Genomic DNA, 23,052 nt, shown 5'->3' with positions numbered 1-23,052 from the left:
AACTATTTTACCCTCAATATTTAAACCCCAAAAGTCAAAACTCTTCATCTCTCTCACCCCACTGAAAACATGAGCTTCCTGTATTCATATATACAACAATTATATATATATATATACACACACACACAGATTTATATATTAAGTAAGTCATAGCCAATTTAAAGAAGAAAAAATAAATGTAAACTCATGGAAAATTCCCAAAAGGTTAAAAAGAAAAATAAAAATAAAAAAAGCAACAAAGTGGTTACTGTTTGTATGGATCGATGCCTGCAGCCCGTCGGGGACTTTTCACTAGATCGGATTGAGGACGATCTCTTCTGCACTTACATGTGCTGATTGTGAAGGAGTAGAGGTCGGCGAAGGTGAGAAGCCCGCGAGGCCTCGGCACCTGCTGACTGGCGTACATACATACATACATATATATATATATATATATACGCACATGCATATTGCTGATTTGAAGTACGTAATTGTTGAAGATTAGTGTAATAATTCCATGGAAGTAGATGACTCGGTCGGTGAGTAGATTGCGAGTCCGAGCTCGTCTTGTATTTTCTTCTCTTATTCAGGTATACTCATGGGCGGATTTTGGTGGTGGAGTTTGGTGAGAGAAACCAAGGCCGGCGATTCTGGAATTAATTTGGAATTCTCAATTCTACTTCCATCTCATCCTCATCTATCCAATTTCACAATTCCATCAGTTTGAAGACCATATTGATGGATATGTATTAATGGGGTATAGGAATTTGCAACTGTATGTGAGATTTAATAAGGAGTGTTGGCGAGGTTCCAAGATGGATTTTGTAGAAAAAGAAATTAAGCTGAGGTGTTTTTTTTTTTTATTTTTGCGCTTGTTTTTGTAAGACATCAAAAAATGCTCAAGTTTAGTGTGATAAAGCTCTTCCTGAGCTTTTTTTGGGGTGGATTGCAAAAAAATTTCGCTTGTGTCGTCATTTTCATGTACAACTAATCATGTTTCTGCTTTCTTAAGGTTGCAAAAACAAAAAACGAAAACGTTATTAAACGCCCCCTTAACTTTTTATATATTACTATTGCTGAGTACTTATTTATTTTTTATTTTTTCATTTTTTTTTTTTAGCCTGAAAAAAACCAACACCCCATGGCATCTACAAGAACAAAAACAAGTATATATAAACCACAACCAAAACAAACAAACGAAACAACCCAACACAAAAGATCCACAAGACCTGCAAAAACAAGACGTAGACAAAAACCATTGCCTAGCGTAGAGGGCAGACACATTGCAACACAAAGATGATGGATCCCAACAAACTGAGTATTACTTAACAAACTGAGTATTGCTTAACAAGCAACAAATCAGCCACTTACATAGCCAAAGTCAAAATGAATTTTGACACCAAACAAGGCCACGTGCATGAACCAAGGCCGAAAGAATTCAGCCCAAGTAATTCTCCTGATGGGTCCCGCACACCACCTTTATTTTCTTCTTTTCTTATCATTTCGACTGCCACACCAGTCTTCCGTCAGATGCACGCCACATAAATAAATCATGAAACCAAATAAAACTCATAAAATGTGGGACTCGTCTTAATACCATTTCAATTGTCTTTCTTCCTTTATTTTTCCTTTCTTCCTCATCATCTCGGCTGCTCCCTTAATCCATCTGCTAAAACACAAATATATATATATATATATATATATATATATATATATAATATGTATCAAAGGAAACCAATTCAAATTTCTTAAATATCATTAAGGGGGACCGGCCACCAAAATAATCAACAATTCCTTTTCTCCTCTTTTTCGGCCAGGTGCTCATCCATTTTGCTTAGACAAGATAGTATATGTATATATCATTATATATACAAAGCTAATAAAATAAATCAAAGTATTTAAATGCCTTCAAGTGGGACCGAAAATTAACAACCATTCGGCTGCTGGTGCCATCTCCTTCACATACAAAATATATACTTCCTTTGTCCTATTTTAAATCATAAATTTAAATGACGACACTTAAAATAGAACAAAAAGAATATATATCATTTATATATATATATATATATATATATGCAACAAAAAAATCAAACCCATTAAATCATTTAAGTAGATAAATCTCCAATATAAATAAAATAATCAATGACAACTAAAAACTCATGAAATAAATTAAATTAAAGTCTTAAAAATTCGAATTGTCACATTGAATCTTACTCTATCATAGGTGTATGTTACGAATAAGGATCACCTCCAGTTACACAGTAGCCAGTTTCTTCCATTTTTGTAAGTAAAAGTAAATCTAAATATTTTCGTAAGGTGCATCCTAACATTTTCGTAAGGTGTATCATAACATTTTCTTACTGTGTATCTCAATATATATTTTCCTACTATGCCTCCCAAATATTGGTGATGTGGCCATTTCTGGACCACTCATTTCAAAATGGAGTAAATGACATACTATTTCATTGGAGGTGATTTTCACTCGTATGCTACTACTTGAATTTTACTCTATCATAGATTGTAACAAGTGGAGTCAGCAAAAGAGAAGTTCTTTTTGAAAATAAATATAAATTCAATAATTAATATGGCTATGTAGAGGAGAAAAAATGCAGGGATAATAAAATAAGGTAATTCATTTATCTGGAGGTCTTTTTTTAAATTATTTAAATCGCCTAAGATTTCAACGGGCTCTATACTTTAGTGTAAATACACACGCTTTTACCATGCGTGAGGCTCCAAAGCATTGACATAATCCTTTACATTTACAAATATCAAGAGAAAAATTAAAAAAATAAATAAAATGTTGTATGGACGCCTCCAAAACACTGACGTAATTCTTTACATTTACAAATATTAAGTGTCCAATAGAGAGCACCACTCGTGAGGCTCTACCTTGATGCTCTAAGTTGAAACTTGGTGGTGTCGATTCGGATAACAATAACCATGCACGAATCTATGAAGAACTTAGTGGGGGCGCCCTCCAACTAAATTTTTTTATTTTTATATTTTATATCTCTAAAATTATATTTTTTTACATTTATACCCCTTTACATAAATTTGCTCCCTTCATATAAATTCCAAAAGCCGCCCTTACAATAACCATGACACACAAGATGTTCAATATTTATAAATTATTATGGGGGTATAAGCAATAAAATAAATAAATAAAAATGTATGGAGAGTAAGGCTGGTTGTGTGACTTGTGTCAATTCAGGTGACACTTGCCATGACGTATATGTATGTTCACTTTTTCAATGTTTGAAAAAGAGACTCGTGTCAAAAACTAATTTATGCTGGGAATAAACTTCTCTCTTCTCCTTTTATAGGGAGCTTCTCTTCTCCTTGAAGAGTTCTCCGCTGGTCGGAGCGTCTTGTTGGGAGCTTATCTCTTTTTGTGTTTCTCTCTGTTCTTTCTTTTTCATTTGGTCTCTAGTTGGATGTTGTTTGATTGTCTTTCTCTGGATTGTTTGATTGGTTCTCGAATTTTGGTGGATTCTTGCTTTACTAGTTCTGGGTTTTCTTTTTGGTTCGTTGTTGTCATCATCTTGTTGGCCACTGCGGGTGGATCAGGTGGTTTTGCTATGTGTTATTGAGGTGATGATTTTGTCGTTCGACTCTTGTTCTTGTGGAATTTGGCAGATCCGACTGTCCTTTTTGACATATCAGTGGGGCTTGAGACCGGGGGTGTTTCAAAACTTTATTTCTTCCATTTGTCGCCTCTACAGGATGTCTCTTAAGGGCAGTGGATTTCCCCACCCGGGTTGTGCGACCGGGGTTGCGCAGTCGCCGGGATCGGCGACAAAAGGGATGTGGTGTTATTTTCGCATCGTCAATCCCAAAGTGGCGGTGAAGCGTCTGCAATACGCGATAGTCCAGTAGTGGGTCGGATTTCATTTACTTGTGGGCCCAGTCGGGACTCTTCTTTCACCTCGGAGTGCTGGGCCATTTTAACGCGGCCCAATGTTGTTGGGATCCATTGGAAGTGGGTCGGTCAGAAAATTTATTGGGTCTTGGGAAGGCGACTTACCATGTGGATTCTAGTTCACATCCTTGGCAGTTTTATTCAGTTTCTAATTCCTGGCGACAGGTATGTTCTTCCCCTACTCAAATGAAGTATGAAGTTATTGGTATGGAACTGTCAGAATGTGGGGAATCCTCTAACAGGCCATCAACTTAAGAGACTTGTTCCGGTCTCATTCTCCTGATTTGGTTGCTCTTCTTGAAACAAAAAATTCTGCTGACTATATGATCAAGATTCAAAGGAAATTGTGTTTTACGCACAGTTGGTGTATTGATCCAAAGGGTCGGGCAGGGGGTATGGCTCTTCTTTGGAATGGTGATCAGTTATTCAACATTGTTGATACGACTGATTTTCAAATCATTGTTGTTTTTAATTCATCTGGTAATGATGTGTGGTATCTTACCATTTTATATGCTAGTTCTGTGGATTGTATTGGGGCTGATTAATGGGCTTATCTTAAATGTAAACAAAGCTCATGGGGTACGCAATGGATCATCATCGAGGATTTCAATGATGTACTCCTGCATGCTGAAAAGAAGGGAGGAGTCCCCAAACCGGCTTGGGCGCTTCAAAATTATAAAACTTTATTGGAGAGTTGTTCCCTTTCAGGTTTGGGTTATGTTGGCTACCCATTTACATGGTGTAATCATAGAAGTGGATGTGGGAATATTCAAGAACGACTTGATCAGGCTGTTGCGAGGCAGATTGGTGAGAGTTTTTCCGGCGACAAAACTATCTCATTTATTTGTTTAAGGTTCAGATCATTCAGCACTATTTCTTGAATTACGGCCATCATTTATACGGAAAGCAAAGTAATTTTACTTTGATGCTCTATGGGTGGATGATGAACAATGTAATGAGGTGGTTCGGCAAGCTTGGTGTGAGTCGTACGCAGTGGAACGATTATAGGAAAGTTTTTGTTTGTTCTAGAAAACAGATCTGTGTCCTTAACAACTTTGCTTAGTTTATGTTTTAACAATTAAACAGTTAATTACATGCAGATAAAATAATGCAAAGTATAAAGTTAGAGATGACATCAGGATTTTAGCGAGGAAACACCAGTTGATAAAATACGTTAACTGTAATGGAAAAAACTTTGTGAACAGTCCAAAGTAAACCAATCCACTATATTTGAAACAAAGTGTACCGAATTTTGACTCTGGCTCACATCCTATCGTTTTACACCACACTAACCGTTGACAATCCTCTGGCTTTGCGACTCCTCGTCCAACAGCAACTGGATCTCAGACTGACACTTGATATTTGTAGAAGAGTAGCAGGTAGATCAGATAACACTCCACGAATGGTTCAACCCTTTCAAAAGTGTGATTGCATTTACCTCTGTTCTTCAACTGTCTCTGAATGATTTAGAAGAAAATCTGCTTTGTCTGATCGATGTAGATGCAACTGTATGATCACGATCAGGATTCGAACACCACAACTCTAGACTCACTAGGTGAATATGTGTGGGTTCTTGGAAGACATCAGAAAAATTAATTTTGATTTTATGAGAAAATTAAACTTCCTAAGGCTTTGAATAATATTTGAATTATAATGTAAAAGCCATGAAATAAATCAATGTATATGACATGGTTTATATAGATTATAGAATGACCTAATCCCTCTGAAAATAAGGTAAATTTCGTATATAGAATTTAGTATGATTCTAGACCAACTGGGAAATAAATTAGAAAAAGGAAACTGAAGTTGTATTGCAAACAGGTTTTCTTGAACCAGAATCGGTTCAAGTTTGACAGTGTATCAAACTTGAACATCTTGAACCGGTTCAAAGAAGCTGAACCGGTTCAAGGAAGCTGAACCGGTTCAAGGTTGGCAAACTTGAATTTCGAATTCCTTCAGTCTTGGTTCATTCTACGGAAATTGTAGACTAACATGGAAAGTGTAGAATGTCCAACCTTGTTCATATTCCTTCCGTAATGTAGTGTCTTTACCATTTTCATCACAAACTCTTCAAGTATGGTAAGTTTGAACTCCTTCCCAGTTGTGGAATCCCTGTTGAATTTGATGACTTGTTGAACAAGTAATTTAAATTACAACTCAACTTGGACTTGTTATTGTGATACCCCCTAATTTTGGAACACGGATTGATCAAGTCCGCGCACAAAATCAAGGGATATCAAAACAATTTAAGTATTTAACAAGCACAGAATACAAAGATGAATAATAAAGAATAAATAAACCGCTGAAGAAAACTAATAAATAAATATTACTTAATGATTCTCCAACAATTACAATTCGGAAATCCCATAACTCAAAGACCCCTTAAAACATTATCCAATAATCCAATACTATTTAAAAGTACACAAGATGAATAGACGAATGACAGTCTCCCAGCTGCGGATCCTCAACCTCGAGACTGGAACCTCTAATAACCTGAAAAATAAATCGTGGGTTAAACCCTACGAGCAAGTTCACTCTACCAGGCCTCCGAAAACCAATAAGCAGATCATCTCTGATCAAAACCAAACCTAATAAAGTTTTAACTTTAATAAACCACGATATACATGTCTATATATAATTATATATACTATACTAATCACATCCATTAATAGGTTTATTAAATTTCCATACCTATTAAATAATTATTAAAATAATATTCATACCTAGACCAATCTACCATTTCATTTTATAAAAACTCCTTTGACCTTAATCCCATCCTAGTCAGTTGTTTAATCATTTAAATAAGAAATTATAATAAAAGAAATACTCTATTTAATCCCAACCCGATAATGATTTTAATTGTTTAAATCATATATCCAAAATCCAAGTTTTGACAAATCATCCACGTCTTCCCCAATATTATTTTATTAATGTAAAATAATACACTAACCAGTAAGTACTAAACTATTCTCATTTAAGAATATCTAACCCTAATCCAATCCATACATACAACAACCATAGATAATATTTTAATCATCTAACACATAACAACGTAATTATGCTTTGGCAAATCAACCATGCCATTGTAAATATTTTTATTTATATATTGGCAATTCAACCATGCCTCCATAAGTATATTTATTTATACATTGGCAATTCAACCATGCCTCCGTGTATGTATATTTATACATTGGCAATTCAACCATGCCTCCACAGGTATATTTATTCATACATTTAATTAGCAATTCATCCATGCTTTCCATATATGTATTTTATTCATACAAATATTTAGGTAATATATTTAATCATTTGACAATTCATCCATACCCACACTTTAACCATGAATTAACTTTAAAATTAACAATACGCTAAATCATACATAGCCATCACATGCATATTATACGCATATCATTAATTTAACAACCAGCCTATTAAGATATGCCAAATAAGAATGATAATATTAATCATCTTAAATGATTTATATATATATATACCTACACATATGTTATTTAATGTATATATGTGTTTAACACCTTCTTTAATAATCCTTGATTATTTAAAATCAATATACATACATACATATATATATATATATATATATATATATATATATTCATCCTTCCATACAACTCATAGACAAATTAAACTATATATACACATATATAAATAATTTTATATATATATATGTATATATACACTTCCTTCCATAACAAATTATTAATTTATTATATTTACACAAATTAGTGCAACTAAATATGTCAGAAATAGTTTCCTTTAAATACTCCATATTGGTTTAAATAGTTTTCCGACACTTTCTCACTAAAACATAAATATCTCCTAGTAGGATGGGAATCTGATAATGAAATTGGTACCATTGGAAAGAAGACGAAAAATCCTTGAATTTGAGCTCAAGAATGACCCAATTTCGATTTAAAATGACTAAGTTATGACCGTTTTAATTTCTAGTGTCGAATTAGGCCAACATAGTTACCCACGCGCGCCCACGTGCTTACTATGCACTTGCACGCGCTGGATTCAAGCCTCCTTGTGTGCTGGTATTGGCTAAGCTCTTTCAGCTACCGTGAGCTCACCACACTGAATCCATCACTTCCTTTATGCCGCATCCAATGGTCATAAATGAGTGCGCAAATGAACACGCTCACACTAGATTATTTTCTATTAACTATAATAGATCTAAGGTCCAGATCAGCGACTGCACCATCTTCTCATGGTCTGCAATACACCAAATAATCCCATAGTTGACCAGACCACTTCTATGGTCCAGATACACATGCGCACCAAAGTTTTATGCGCCGCGATGCACCATATCAATTCACATAAGTTTAATTAATCAAATGGTCCTAATTGGCGTATACACCCTATTATCCTACACCGCGCCGCACTGGATCACTTCTTTATTGTGATAGTGTATATATATATATATATATATATATATATAATTATTTTCCTAACAAATAATAGGAAAATAAATCCTAATAAATTCCTAAAAATATCAGAAAAATTCCAGAAAATTACAGAACAATTCTAGAAAATAAAGAAACCACAATTAACTCTCTTGGGTCACAAATCCACCTATAGATTGATTTTAAAATATACATAACACCTATATATATCAATTAAAATCCAATAATCTAAAAATCAAATATAATAGTTTATACTTTTTAATTATTCCGATCTAACCATAATTTTTAAACAAATAAATTTAATTAAAGCCTTGATACTCAAGGTGAAATCCTTATGAGTTCTAAGAGGAAAGTTAGAGAAAACTCGCCTGAAGGTTTCGAAACGAAACCGACGCTTTAAGCTTTAATTATCTCTTCCAATTCCGACGTCCTCCTTTTCAGATCCGACCTCCTCCTTGTCAGCCCTTCTTCTTCCTCTCTCTCTGTCTGTTTTATTTTTCTAACGTGTAAAACCTTTAACCCTAAAGCCTTATGTGTATTTTTATACACCTTAAATTCCAAATCCTATTCCAACTAGTATTATGAATTAAAATAATAATCTTTAAATAATTTATATCTATAAACATATATATATATAAATATATATTCCTTCCATAATTAACTCATTAGTTAATTAAATCATATATACTTATAAATATCAATAAATATATATCTATATATATATCTTTCCATAACAATTATTAATTAATTATATTTATATATAATTATATATATATATATATATATATATAAATATAATTGATACAAAAGTGATCATTTAAATAATTAAATAACCACGGACCTTCATTAATTAACCCAATAAGGTTTCATACAAGCCCAAGACCACATCTTTTGGTCCAACTTTCCTTAAGCCCAATCCAATTAATTTAAATAAATAAGATAATTAATTAAATACAGAAATTAAAATAACTAATTACATGAAGCACATAAACAAACAAGAATTTACAACTAAGTCATATAATACCAATAAAAACAACACACCAATAATTCAATCAATAATCAACCACACAAACAATCAATCATCATACATAATCACGAAATATAACTTAATTAAAATAAGATAATTAATCTAGCACTCAATAAAATAAAATAAATCATTGAAAAATAAAATAAAATAATTAATCCTAATTAATAAATCTTTTAAAATTATCGGGGTATTACATTCTTCCCCCCTAACAAACGGAATTCCGTCCTCGGAATTCACAAATCCATGAAATAAAAACTTTGATTATTTAATTTCAAATTTCATTATTCCTTTTATCCGTGTGGAAATTAACCCATCCACACATATTCATTATTAGCAGACACATCACGTAATTAGCTAATTCCATATTTATATAATTGATAAATATAAGTACACACTAGAGACTCTCACTGGACTAAAGCAGTTTCAACCGGATAGTGAGTATCTCATGTAAAACGCACACAAAGGTGGTTACGAGTCCTCCTTCTACCAGAGCCCACACATCCTTAAACCCAGCTACCCATCTCAATCGGCAATATACGCCTCCATCCTAACCACTGATCCTGAGACTCAAGCTTATATCATGGCCCATATATGTGTGTGTGTATGTATATATATATATATATATATATATAATCCATTATATCCACATAAAAGTAAACTATCCAACCATATTATTTCAATGGCATACCATCCAACTATTCCGTTGACCTGACATGAATAAGTAGGACTTAACGCTATGGTTAATCCGTTCCCTTATAAATATATAGGTAGGACTTAACTTCTTTGGTTAATCCGTCCCTGAAATGCCACCGTCCCATACCGGTGTATTAAACCATACAATTCATAAATAAATAGGTAGGACTTAACTATTCCGTTAATCCGTCCCTAAAATACCTCCATATTATTTTATTGGTGCATAAATTCATAAAACCCATACTTCAAAATTAGGGGAAGACTCAACAATTTACCAATACCTTCTAAATCGGTGTCTTACCATTTTCCTGATAAGACTCAATGATTTACCATTAGGACACACTAACGGACCGAATATAGAATACAATGAATCCTAAACTTAAGCTCTAAGTAAAAGAGTACACAACGCGGAAGTCACACAACGAAAGACACCCTAGGGACACTTGAACCTGTAGTGCTCTGATACCAACTGTAATACCCCCTAATTTTGGAACACGGATTGATCAAGTCCGCGCACAAAATCAAGGGATATCAAAACAATTTAAGTATTTAACAAGCACAGAATACAAAGATGAATAATAAAGAATAAATAAACCGCTGAAGAAAACTAATAAATAAATATTACTTAATGATTCTCCAACAATTACAATTCGGAAATCCCATAACTCAAGGACCCCTTAAAACATTATCCAATAATCCAATACTATTTAAAAGTACACAAGATGAATAGACGAATGACAGTCTCCCAGCTGCGGATCCTCAACCTCGAGACTGGAACCTCTAATAACCTGAAAAATAAATCGTGGGTTAAACCCTACGAGCAAGTTCACTCTACCAGGCCTCCGAAAACCAATAAGCAGATCATCTCTGATCAAAACCAAACCTAATAAAGTTTTAACTTTAATAAACCACGATATACATGTCTATATATAATTATATATACTATACTAATCACATCCATTAATAGGTTTATTAAATTTCCATACCTATTAAATAATTATTAAAATAATATTCATACCTAGACCAATCTACCATTTCATTTTATAAAAACTCCTTTGACCTTAATCCCATCCTAGTCAGTTGTTTAATCATTTAAACAACAAATTATAATAAAAGAAATACTCTATTTAATCCCAACCCGATAATGATTTTAATTGTTTAAATCACATATCCAAAATCCAAGTTTTGACAAATCATCCACGTCTTCCCCAATATTATTTTATTAATGTAAAATAATACACTAACCAGTAAGTACTAAACTATTCTCATTTAAGAATATTTAACCCTAATCCAATCCATACATACAACAACCATAGATAATATTTTAATCATCTAACACATAACAACGTAATTATGCTTTGGCAAATCAACCATGCCATTGTAAATATTTTTATTTATATATTGGCAATTCAACCATGCCTCCATAAGTATATTTATTTATACATTGGCAATTCAACCATGCCTCCGTGTATGTATATTTATACATTGGCAATTCAACCATGCCTCCACAGGTATATTTATTCATACATTTAATTAGCAATTCATCCATGCTTTCCATATATGTATTTTATTCATACAAATATTTAGGTAATATATTTAATCATTTGACAATTCATCCATACCCACACTTTAACCATGAATTAACTTTAAAATTAACAATACGCTAAATCATACATAGCCATCACATGCATATTATACGCATATCATTAATTTAACAACCAGCCTATTAAGATATGCCAAATAAGAATGATAATATTAATCATCTTAAATGATTTATATATATATATACCTACACATATGTTATTTAATGTATATATGTGTTTAACACCTTCTTTAATAATCCTTGATTATTTAAAATCAATATACATACATACATATATATATATATATATATATATATATATATATATATTCATCCTTCCATACAACTCATAGACAAATTAAACTATATATACACATATATAAATAATTTTATATATATATATATGTATATATACACTTCCTTCCATAACAAATTATTAATTTATTATATTTACACAAATTAGTGCAACTAAATATGTCAGAAATAGTTTCCTTTAAATACTCCATATTGGTTTAAATAGTTTTCCGACACTTTCTCACTAAAACATAAATATCTCCTAATAGGATGGGAATCTGATAATGAAATTGGTACCATTGGAAAGAAGACGAAAAATCCTTGAATTTGAGCTCAAGAATGACCCAATTTCGATTTAAAATGACTAAGTTATGACCGTTTTAATTTCTAGTGTCGAATTAGGCCAACATAGTTACCCACGCGCGCCCACGTGCTTACTATGCACTTGCACGCGCTGGATTCAAGCCTCCTTGTGTGCTGGTATTGGCTAAGCTCTTTCAGCTACCGTGAGCTCACCACACTGAATCCATCACTTCCTTTATGCCGCATCCAATGGTCATAAATGAGTGCGCAAATGAACACGCTCACACTAGATTATTTTCTATTAACTATAATAGATCTAAGGTCCAGATCAGCGACTGCACCATCTTCTCATGGTCTGCAATACACCAAATAATCCCATAGTTGACCAGACCACTTCTATGGTCCAGATACACATGCGCACCAAAGTTTTATGCGCCGCGATGCACCATATCAATTCACATAAGTTTAATTAATCAAATGGCCCTAATTGGCGTATACACCCTATTATCCTACACCGCGCCGCACTGGATCACTTCTTTATTGTGCCGCCGCTCCCAGTTACCTAGTGTATATATATATATATATATATATATATATATATATATATATATAATTATTTTCCTAACAAATAATAGGAAAATAAATCCTAATAAATTCCTAAAAATATCAGAAAAATTCCAGAAAATTACAGAACAATTCTAGAAAATAAAGAAACCACAATTAACTCTCTTGGGTCACAAATCCACCTATAGATTGATTTTAAAATATACATAACACCTATATATATCAATTAAAATCCAATAATCTAAAAATCAAATATAATAGTTTATACTTTTTAATTATTCCGATCTAACCATAATTTTTAAACAAATAAATTTAATTAAAGCCTTGATACTCAAGGTGAAATCCTTATGAGTTCTAAGAGGAAAGTTAGAGAAAACTCGCCTGAAGGTTTCGAAACGAAACCGACGCTTTAAGCTTTAATTATCTCTTCCAATTCCGACGTCCTCCTTTTCAGATCCGACCTCCTCCTTGTCAGCCCTTCTTCTTCCTCTCTCTCTGTCTGTTTTATTTTTCTAACGTGTAAAACCTTTAACCCTAAAGCCTTATGTGTATTTTTATACACCTTAAATTCCAAATCCTATTCCAACTAGTATTATGAATTAAAATAATAATCTTTAAATAATTTATATCTATAAACATATATATATATAAATATATATTCCTTCCATAATTAACTCATTAGTTAATTAAATCATATATACTTATAAATATCAATAAATATATATCTATATATATATCTTTCCATAACAATTATTAATTAATTATATTTATATATAATTATATATATATATATATATATATATAAATATAATTGATACAAAAGTGATCATTTAAATAATTAAATAACCACGGACCTTCATTAATTAACCCAATAAGGTTTCATACAAGCCCAAGACCACATCTTTTGGTCCAACTTTCCTTAAGCCCAATCCAATTAATTTAAATAAATAAGATAATTAATTAAATACAGAAATTAAAATAACTAATTACATGAAGCACATAAACAAACAAGAATTTACAACTAAGTCATATAATACCAATAAAAACAACACACCAATAATTCAATCAATAATCAACCACACAAACAATCAATCATCATACATAATCACGAAATATAACTTAATTAAAATAAGATAATTAATCTAGCACTCAATAAAATAAAATAAATCATTGAAAAATAAAATAAAATAATTAATCCTAATTAATAAATCTTTTAAAATTATCAGGGTATTACAGTTATGTCTACGATAATTGCCAAAAATAAATAATATCTCACAATTTCCCCCCTTTGGCAATTTCGTGACAAAATTCTAAAAACAATTTTTGCAATCTACCCAAAACAGAAAAGTAAATTACATAATTTGCTTAAAGGTAATAGGAACACTGCTCTTCTTGGATTCAAAACTTGACATGTTTCCTGCACACTATCAAGTAACAACTACCAGTGAAGTTTAATAAAAAAATTTAAAAAACTCCCGCTGAAGTAAATATCCAATTATTTCTTTCCTTATTTTATCTCCCTTCATATTGACAGGTGGACTCCCATTTTTTGTAACAAATTGACAAAGGAGTGAAAAGAATACTAGAACAGTAAATTTCAATTCAAAGAAGTCAATTAAAACACAATTCAGATAAGCATAATAAAGTCTATGAAAGCATATTTCAGGAATATCCAAAATCAGAAACAAGTTATGCAATAATTAAACAAAACATGATGACATGATGTATGATTAATAAGCAAATAAAAGTAGCACCATGTCCCCTCAACAATTCAGCGATAAGAAACATCATCCCTAGTCTTCATCACTTTCTTCTGCATCCTCTTCACCACTCTCTTCTGCATCCTCATCCTCCTCACCCTCATCTGTATACTCAGCCTCATCTTCATCATCTCCCTCATCTTCAGCTTGTAGAGACGGATCTGGAGGCACAGGCCTGTAGACATCCTCATCTGAAACCCCAGATGGCTGTCCTTTCAGCTGAGTCATCTGTAATTTGAGATCTCGAATCTCAACCATCATCTTTTCAAATAAGGAATTCTGATGCTGAAGTAGATGGGAATACATGAGGTTTGCATCAGTTTTCATGAAAACTCCCTTTGGAGCAAAATGCTAAGTAATATCTAAAAGTTGGGACGGCCCCTCATCCATAGATCTTCTTGCCTTTTTAGCATTCACCCGAGCAGTTTTTGACTTGTTTAAAGCACGAGGGTCTAACTCAGTCATGATAGGCTTATGATTAGCCCTTGGAGGAATCGGCACATTTTTCTTTTTCAGAATTTCCATGATGATCATTGGAAAGGGAGAAGAGTACTTACGAGAATTTTTCTTGTAATGAGCAATGATAAGCTGGACTATCGAGGAAGGCAGCAAAATATTCTCATTGTTGACAAGAAAGTAAAGTACTTTTGCTCGCTCCAGAGATAATTCATCATTCTTTCCGAAGTAGCCTAGATTTGCCATAGCAAACAAATTGAAGAACGCAGCTTCATCAGTCAGAAATCGAGCTGGGATTGTATCCTGATTCACAGTGGAGTTCGGCACACATATCTTTGGAACAATCTGAGGTAAAGAAGGTTCTGAATCTGTGAACGACAGAGTATGTCCTGTCAACTGACGTTTTTCTGGAAGACCAAGAATAGATATAATATCCTGCTCATCAATAGTATAATCAACTCCAAACAAAAATACAATGAAGTGAGAGTCATGAACTTCACGGATATTAGCATAGAAATAGCTAATCATATCCGGACAATAAACGCCTTTGCTGAGTTTAGTGAAATAAAGCCAATGATGAGCTTTGATGTAGTTCACAAGAGCTTGTCCTGCAGTGTTTTGAAGTTTCTGAAGATTAACATTTCTCTTTGTTTTAATAGATCCATCCTTGTAAACTGAGTTATACACTATCCAAGCCTCTTCATTGTAAAAATGTGATGCCGTAAATTCAATCCTTCCAGTGCTAGAAACTGAAGGATATCAAATAGGAGCCATGCTTGGTGCTTGTAAACCACTTTGAGGTTCTTGAATAAAAATGCCGGTTCTAGACCTCTTTGGTGGTCTAGATGACTCAATTCCTTTGCCTTTAGCTTCTCTAGACAATTTAGGAGGCATGTTGTTTACAAACTTTCTCACTTTGAAGTCTTGAAACTCATTCAGGAATTTTATCAAACACTTGGTGTGTAACCCCAGAAGTGTTTGTTGAAAACCTTGTTTTGAGCTTCAAATCACCCCAAAAACAATTAACACAATGCAAATATACTATCCCCAAGGATAAACAAGCTGCAACCTCTTCAAGGAACCCAATTTATTAACCAATCCTTGAAGATTTAAACCCAAACTCCACAAACTTCATTAAAACCCATTTTGCAAATCTAATCTTCACACAACTTCTTCAATCTTTGTTGTCAATCTCCAGATATCACTTAACGATCAATGTTATGGCATGAGATGATGACAAAGATGTAATATATAACATGTATATGTATGTGTATGTACGAAGGAGTGAGAGAGTGCAAGAGAGATGGAGTGAAGTTGCAACAAATGAAGCCTGAAGCATAATTTAAAACTCAAATCTCGTGTTCTTGAACCGGTTCAGCCCTCTTGAACCGGTTCAAAAAGGGCAGTGCACTATGGTGCACAAGACTTGAACCGGTTCAAGATGGACAGTCACTTGATCGTGGCCAAATGACAAGCTTGAACCGGTTCATCCCTCATTGAACCGGTTCAAGACCTCTAGTCTTGAAACTACAGTGTATTTATGAAAAACTTTTTCAAAATATTCCAAGAAAATTTTAACATATCGGTGATAAAACGAGTAACAAAACAAACTTCAAAACCTAAAAATCAAAATCTTTTTGAAATTTTCAATTTTTTCTTGTTTTTTTTTTTTAATAAGACTAAAAAATAAAATCACCAATCATTAAAACCATCCAGTCAACACACGATTCAAAACCCTTTCAAAGAATTTTTTTTAAAAAATTATCTCAGAGAACAAATATTCGACTCTACAGACTTCAAATAATTTCAAATCTCAAAAAGTAATCACAACATGAAATCAAACTTGCAAATTTTAGTGAAAGATTTAGAAATTAATCTAGCAAGTTCATGTGTGTGTGTGAAATCCAATCTAATCGATCTTCAGTTGAATTTCAACAGACCATTGTCTAAACCTTATTGATAGAAAAGTATCAAGATAAAATTGTTTTGTGCAATTTTCTTCAAGGTGGCTTTTACTCTAAAGAGTAGTCAGCAATTCCCCAACTTAACTTATCTTCACTTTTCGCTTCAATTCATAGTTTAATGGGAACTTTCGATCAAATCTCAATAGGTAGCCTTTTCCTTTTTCAATTTATTTAGCACTTTTTCTTCTTTTCTTTTCAGGCTGAATACATTTTTTTTCTCAATCTTTTTCTTTTGTTTTTAGCTCCTATTTTTTTTTCAACAATAACCTTTATAGCTTTTGTGAACAATAAACCCTAGTCAACAGATCAAAAGATTTTCAACAAAATTTGTTAAAGATGGACTAGTGCACAAAAGTCTATGAACTTAAGAGATTCAAATCTAAAAATCTCCTAATCAATGCAAATTATCTTTTAATGTATAGATTATAGACAAAGAATCTATATTTATTCAAAATATCATGTGTCTCAATTTGCATTCAAAGAAAGATTATAAATTCTTCAAAAGAATTTTTACATGCATATCAAGAAGTTTATGATCAGAAAAACAAACCTAAACCAAACCCTAACAAGTGATCCAATGGCAACAAAATTTTCTTTTAAACACAAACCATGATCACTAAATTTAATAAGACTCAGTTCAAAGGTGAAGTCCTTTTGGAAACTTGTTCCAAGGACTCAACAGGCACATACTTGATCAAATCAGACTTTTTAATCCAAACAGTTCTCACTCTCAATTCCTGAAATTCTTTTACATTCTTTACCTTTCCCTTAGGCAAAATTTCAGTTTTAGAAACCTTAGGTGTCACATTCTTTTTCTTCATAGAACGCCCCTTTTTCTTAGCATAAGAATTTTGAGAATGAATTTTAGAAAAGTCTTTCTTTTTCCTATGAAGGCATGAGTTATACTTATGTCCATTTTTCCCACAAAAAGTGCAATGCAACAATTTAGGCACATAAGTCATAGCAGAATGTGATGCATCAGGCAAACATGGTTTAGGCATAAAAGTAGGTTTAACAAACATTGTTTTACCTTGATTACTAGGAGAACCTTTAACAAATCCTAACCCTGTTTTATCATTCACATCCTTACCCATGTTGATTATCTTATTCAAACTGTTTTGACTCATATTGAACCCTTTCAGTTTATCTCTTTCAGATTTTAACTTAATTTTAAGATAATCAGTTCTCAAAGCAAGAAATTCCTTTAATGAGTTAGCAACACTTACCTTATCCTCAAGAATGATGATCTGTTTCTCAAGCTCAGTGATGACTGACTCTCTTTCAATCACCTTCTGTTTGCCTTCAGCAATCTGTTTCTTTAGATCTTCATTCTCTCCTTTTGCTTGGATAAGCTCCTTTGCTAGCTTACTGATTGCCTGTTTGGTCTCAATGGTTTCTTTGACCATCTTCTTCAATCTTTCATCGTCCTTTTCAGCTTCTTCAATCTGTTCATTATGAACTTCATTGTCTTCGTTATCTGAACTGTCAGAGTCAGATAAATGAACAACATGAGGACCCCTATCAAGAAAAGCGACATATGAAAAATCATTAGTATCATTCTGAGGAGAATCACTATCACTTAAAGTAGAATTTTCAGACATAGAAACTTTCATTGCTTTCCCTTTATTCTTATCCTTTTGTTCTTTCTTAGGACTAGGACAAACAGTGGATGTATGGCATTTGCCACCACAATTCCAACATGTGAATTCAGTTTCTTTGGATTCTTCTACTTTCTTTTCATTAAACCTAAACTTTGATGTTTTGTCAAAGTTTTTAGGATTAGCTATGTTGCTATTCCTCCTTTTCTATTGCCTTTGCAAAATCTGACTGAATTGTCTTGACAAGAATGCAAGATCATCATCAGAGTTGTCATCCACAGAATTCTCAACCTGTGTAGATTTCAATGCAAGATTTTTCTCCTTCTGATTTAAATCAAAATTCTACATCTCAAAAGTTTTTAATGAACCAACCATCTCATCAACTCGACAAGTAGTCAAATCCCAATGTTCAGAGATGGTTTCTACCCTAATCTGGAATCTTTTAGGTAAAGACCTTAAGATTTTTTCACAGATTTTTTTATCACTAACTTTTTTCCCTAAGTGACGCAGTTTAGAAATTATTTTAAGAATACTAGAATAAAAATCAGAAAATGATTCATCTTCTTTCATCACGATGTTACCAAATTTATGAAAGAGCAACTGGATTTTGGACAACTTTACTTTTGAAGTTCCTTCATGAGTAACCTGCAAAATATCCCAAGCTTCTTTAGCAGTTTTACAATCAGAAATTCTAGCATATTCAGATGGAACTACAGAATTAATAATTGAATATAACGCTTTGCCATTAGCATCATTTCGCTCAGTTTCAATAGCAGTAAAAGCAAAAGTATCTTTTAACTCTTTAACTATTTTACCATCCACAGTTGTATCTACTGTTGGAGGTGTATAGCCAGACTCAACTATTGCCCAAGTTTTACCACCAGAATTTTGCAAATAGGCTCTCATCTTTGATTTTCAAAAATTGTAATTTTTCTCCTTCAAATAAAGGATCACGTTGATTAGAACCACATTCTTTCAACGCATAAGACATGATGTCAAAAATAATTTTTGAAAATAAACAAAACTAAACTTTCCAACAAGAATCAACTCAATGTATAGAGGTTGACCCTGATACCAAATTGTGAGTCGTACGCAGCGGAATGTATATAGGAAAGTTTTTGTTTGTTTTAGAAAACAGATCTGTGTCCTTAACAACTTTTCTTAGTTTATATTTTAACAATTAAACAGTTAATCACATGCAGATAAAATAATGCAAAGTATAAAGTTAGAGATGACACCAGGATTTTAGCGAGGAAACCCTAGTTGATAAAATATGTCAACTGTAATGCGAAAAACCTCGTGGACTGTACAGTCCAAAGTAAACCAATCCACTATGCTTGAAACAAAGTATACCGAACTTTGACTCTGACTCACACCATATCGTTCTACACCACACCAACCGCTGACAATCCTCTGGCTTTGCGACTCCTCGTCCAATAGCAACTGGATCTTAGACTGACACTTGATATTTATATAAGAGTAGCAGGTAGATCAGACAATACTCCACGAATGCTCCAACCCTTTCAAAAGTGTGATTGCATTTACCTCTGTTCTTCAACTGTCTCTGAATGATTTAGAAGAAGATCTGCTTTGTCTGATCGATGTAGATGCAACTGTATGATCACGATCAGGATTCGAACACCACAACTCTGGACTCACTAGGTGAATATGTGTGGGTTCTAGGAAGACATCAGAAAAATCAATTTGATTTTCTGAGAGAATTAAACTTCCTAAGGCTTTGAATAATATCTGAATTATAATGTAAAAGTCGTGAAATAAACCAATGTATATGACATGGTTTATATAGATTATAGAATGACCTAATCCCTCTGAAAATAAGGTAAATTTCGTGTATAGGATTTGGTATGATTCTAGACCAACTGGGAAATAAATTAGAAAAAAGAAACTGAAGTTGTATTGCAAACAGGAGTTCTTGAACCGGTTCAAGGAAGCTGAACCGGTTCAAGTTTGGCAGACTTGAATTTCGAATTCCTTCAGTCTTGGTTCATTCTACGAAAATTGTAGACTAACATGGAAAGTGTAGAATGTCCAACCTTGTTCATATTCCTTCCTAATGTAGTGTCTTTACCCTTTTCATCACAAACTCTTCAAGTATGGTAAGTTTGAACTCCTTCCCAATTGTGGAATCCCTGTTGAACTTGATGACTTGTAGAACAAGTAATTTAAATTACAACTCAACTTGGACTTGTTATGTTTACGATAATTGCCAAAAATAAATAATATCTCACACTTGGGAGATGGATGTTTCAGGATCTAAATTGTATCAGGTAGTAAATAAATTAAAAAAATTGAAAGCGAGAACTTGCTTAATGGTCAAAATGTAAAGGATTCAATTCTAAACAAAAGATTGAGTCAACTGGATCTACTCTTAAATTGCTTAAGGAGTCATCCTTTCCATATAAGAATACCCAAATTTTACAGGTGGAACATGAACTTCAACGTCTTTGGCAAGAGGAAGAGTTATACTGGGCCCAAAAATCTTGAATCCAGTGACTTCAATTGGGGGACCGGAACTCAAAATTCTTCCATGCGTCGACAGTCCGTCGCCGCCGTAGAAATTTCATCTCTGGTATTGAAGATGATATCGGCCAATGGATTGAACAATAGCCTTTGATTGAAGATGCTTTTATTAATTATTTTAAAAATCTCTTCGTATCCCAACATCCTGAGGGGATTAGTCAATTTATCCAACATGTTCCCAGGTGTGTCACTAGCTCAATGAACCAAGAGTTATTTTGACCTCCAACAGAGCTAGAGATAAAGAAAGTAATTTTTGAGATGCAGCCGTGTAAATCCCCAGGGCCAAACGGTATGACTCCTTTATTTTACCAACATTTTTGGCCGATCATTAAACATGATGTGGTCTCTGCTGTTCGAAGTTTTATGCATTTTGGATTTTTGCTCAAGTGTGTTAATCATACAATCTCGTTTTAATACCAAAAATTGATATTCCAAGGCAAGTTTCTCAATTTCTTCCTATTACATTATGCAATGTTTTATATAAAATTATAGCCAAAGTGTTGGCAAATCGCCTTAGACCTATTCTTAGTCTGCTTATTCATAAGTCTCAAGGTGCTTTTGTGGCGGGTCGACAAATTACTGATAACATCCTAGTAACACATGAAATTTTTCACTACCTGAAAAATAAAAGAAAAGGTCGGCATGTATTTTTGGTCTTGAAGCTTGATATGAGTAAAGCCTATAATCGTATTGAATGGTCTTTTCTGGAGACCATGATGCATCAAATGGGCTTCCATACTCATTGGGTTAAATTGGTAATGACATGTGTCTCAACAGCCTCCTTTTCTATTATTGTTAATGGGAATACTACTGGTTTCTTCACACCATCTCGGGGCATTAGGCAAGGGGATCCTTTGTCGCCTTATTTGTTTATTCTTTATGTTGAGGCTCTTTCTTGTTCTTTGTGTATGGCCTGTCAGCATCATGTTATTTCAGGGATTAAAATTTGCAGACAAGCTTCGGAAATTTTTCATCTTTTCTTAGCTGATAATGCTATTATTTTTTATAAAGCTTTGACTTCATAAATTAATTTTCTGAAGGGGGTCCTCTATAAATATGAACGTGCCTCAGGTCAGCAGATTAATTTTTCTACAGCCTCCATTTTTTTCTCTAAAAATTCTAGGGGTCACAACAAATCTAGTATATGTCAGCTTCTTGGCATTCGAGTAGAGGGTTTATATGAGCGATATCTTGGTATGCCAGTTGTTATTGGTCGATTAAAATGGGATGTATTTCATTATGTTCTTCAAAAGGTGACTGATCTCCTTGCTAGTTGGAAATCAAGTCTTCTTTCTACAGCGGGGAGAGCTGTGTTGATGAAGTCGGTATTGGGGCCCTTCCAACATTTGTTATGTCATGTTTCAAGCTCCCATGTAAATTGTGTGCTCAAATTACCTCACATATTTGGCGATTTTGGTGGGGTGCGTCTAACTAATCTCACAAAATTTGCTGGGTTAATTGGGAGGAAGTATGTGATGATAAAGCCTCTGGTGGGTTGGGTTTTCACAATTTCGAGGCTTTTAATAAGGCTCTTCTTGCAAAATATGGTTGGAATTTCCAAGTTCTCAAGAAAGGGTTGGCTTTTCAATTGATGAAAGTTAAATACTTTAAGAATTGCTCTTTTGTTGAAGCCAAGCTTGGTAGCAACCCATAATGGGCATGGCGAAGTATTTGGGAGACTCAATCCCTTATTAGAAATGGGCAGATATGGGTGGTTGGTAATGGTCAAAGTATAAATATTTGGGAGGATAGGTGGATTCCTAAATTTGATAGAGTTTTAACTAAACCTTCTATGGAAAATTTCCCTTGTAAGGTGTCGGATCTTATTAATCCCCAAACCAACTCCTGGAATGTTAAGTTGCTTACGAACTGGTTCCCTTCTGATGTTTTGGAGGCTATTCTCAAATGTCCTTTCAGTGCCTTGAATAAGGACGATCGTTTGGTG

Source organism: Cornus florida, unplaced genomic scaffold (assembly GCF_030987335.1).
Source record: "Cornus florida cultivar Cherokee Brave unplaced genomic scaffold, ASM3098733v1 CherokeeBrave_3.0.0_Hap2_Chr03, whole genome shotgun sequence".
In the NCBI taxonomy this organism is placed as follows: Eukaryota; Viridiplantae; Streptophyta; class Magnoliopsida; order Cornales; family Cornaceae; genus Cornus; species Cornus florida.
The sequence above is the reverse complement of the archived record's forward strand: the minus strand, read 5'-3'. Positions refer to the sequence as shown.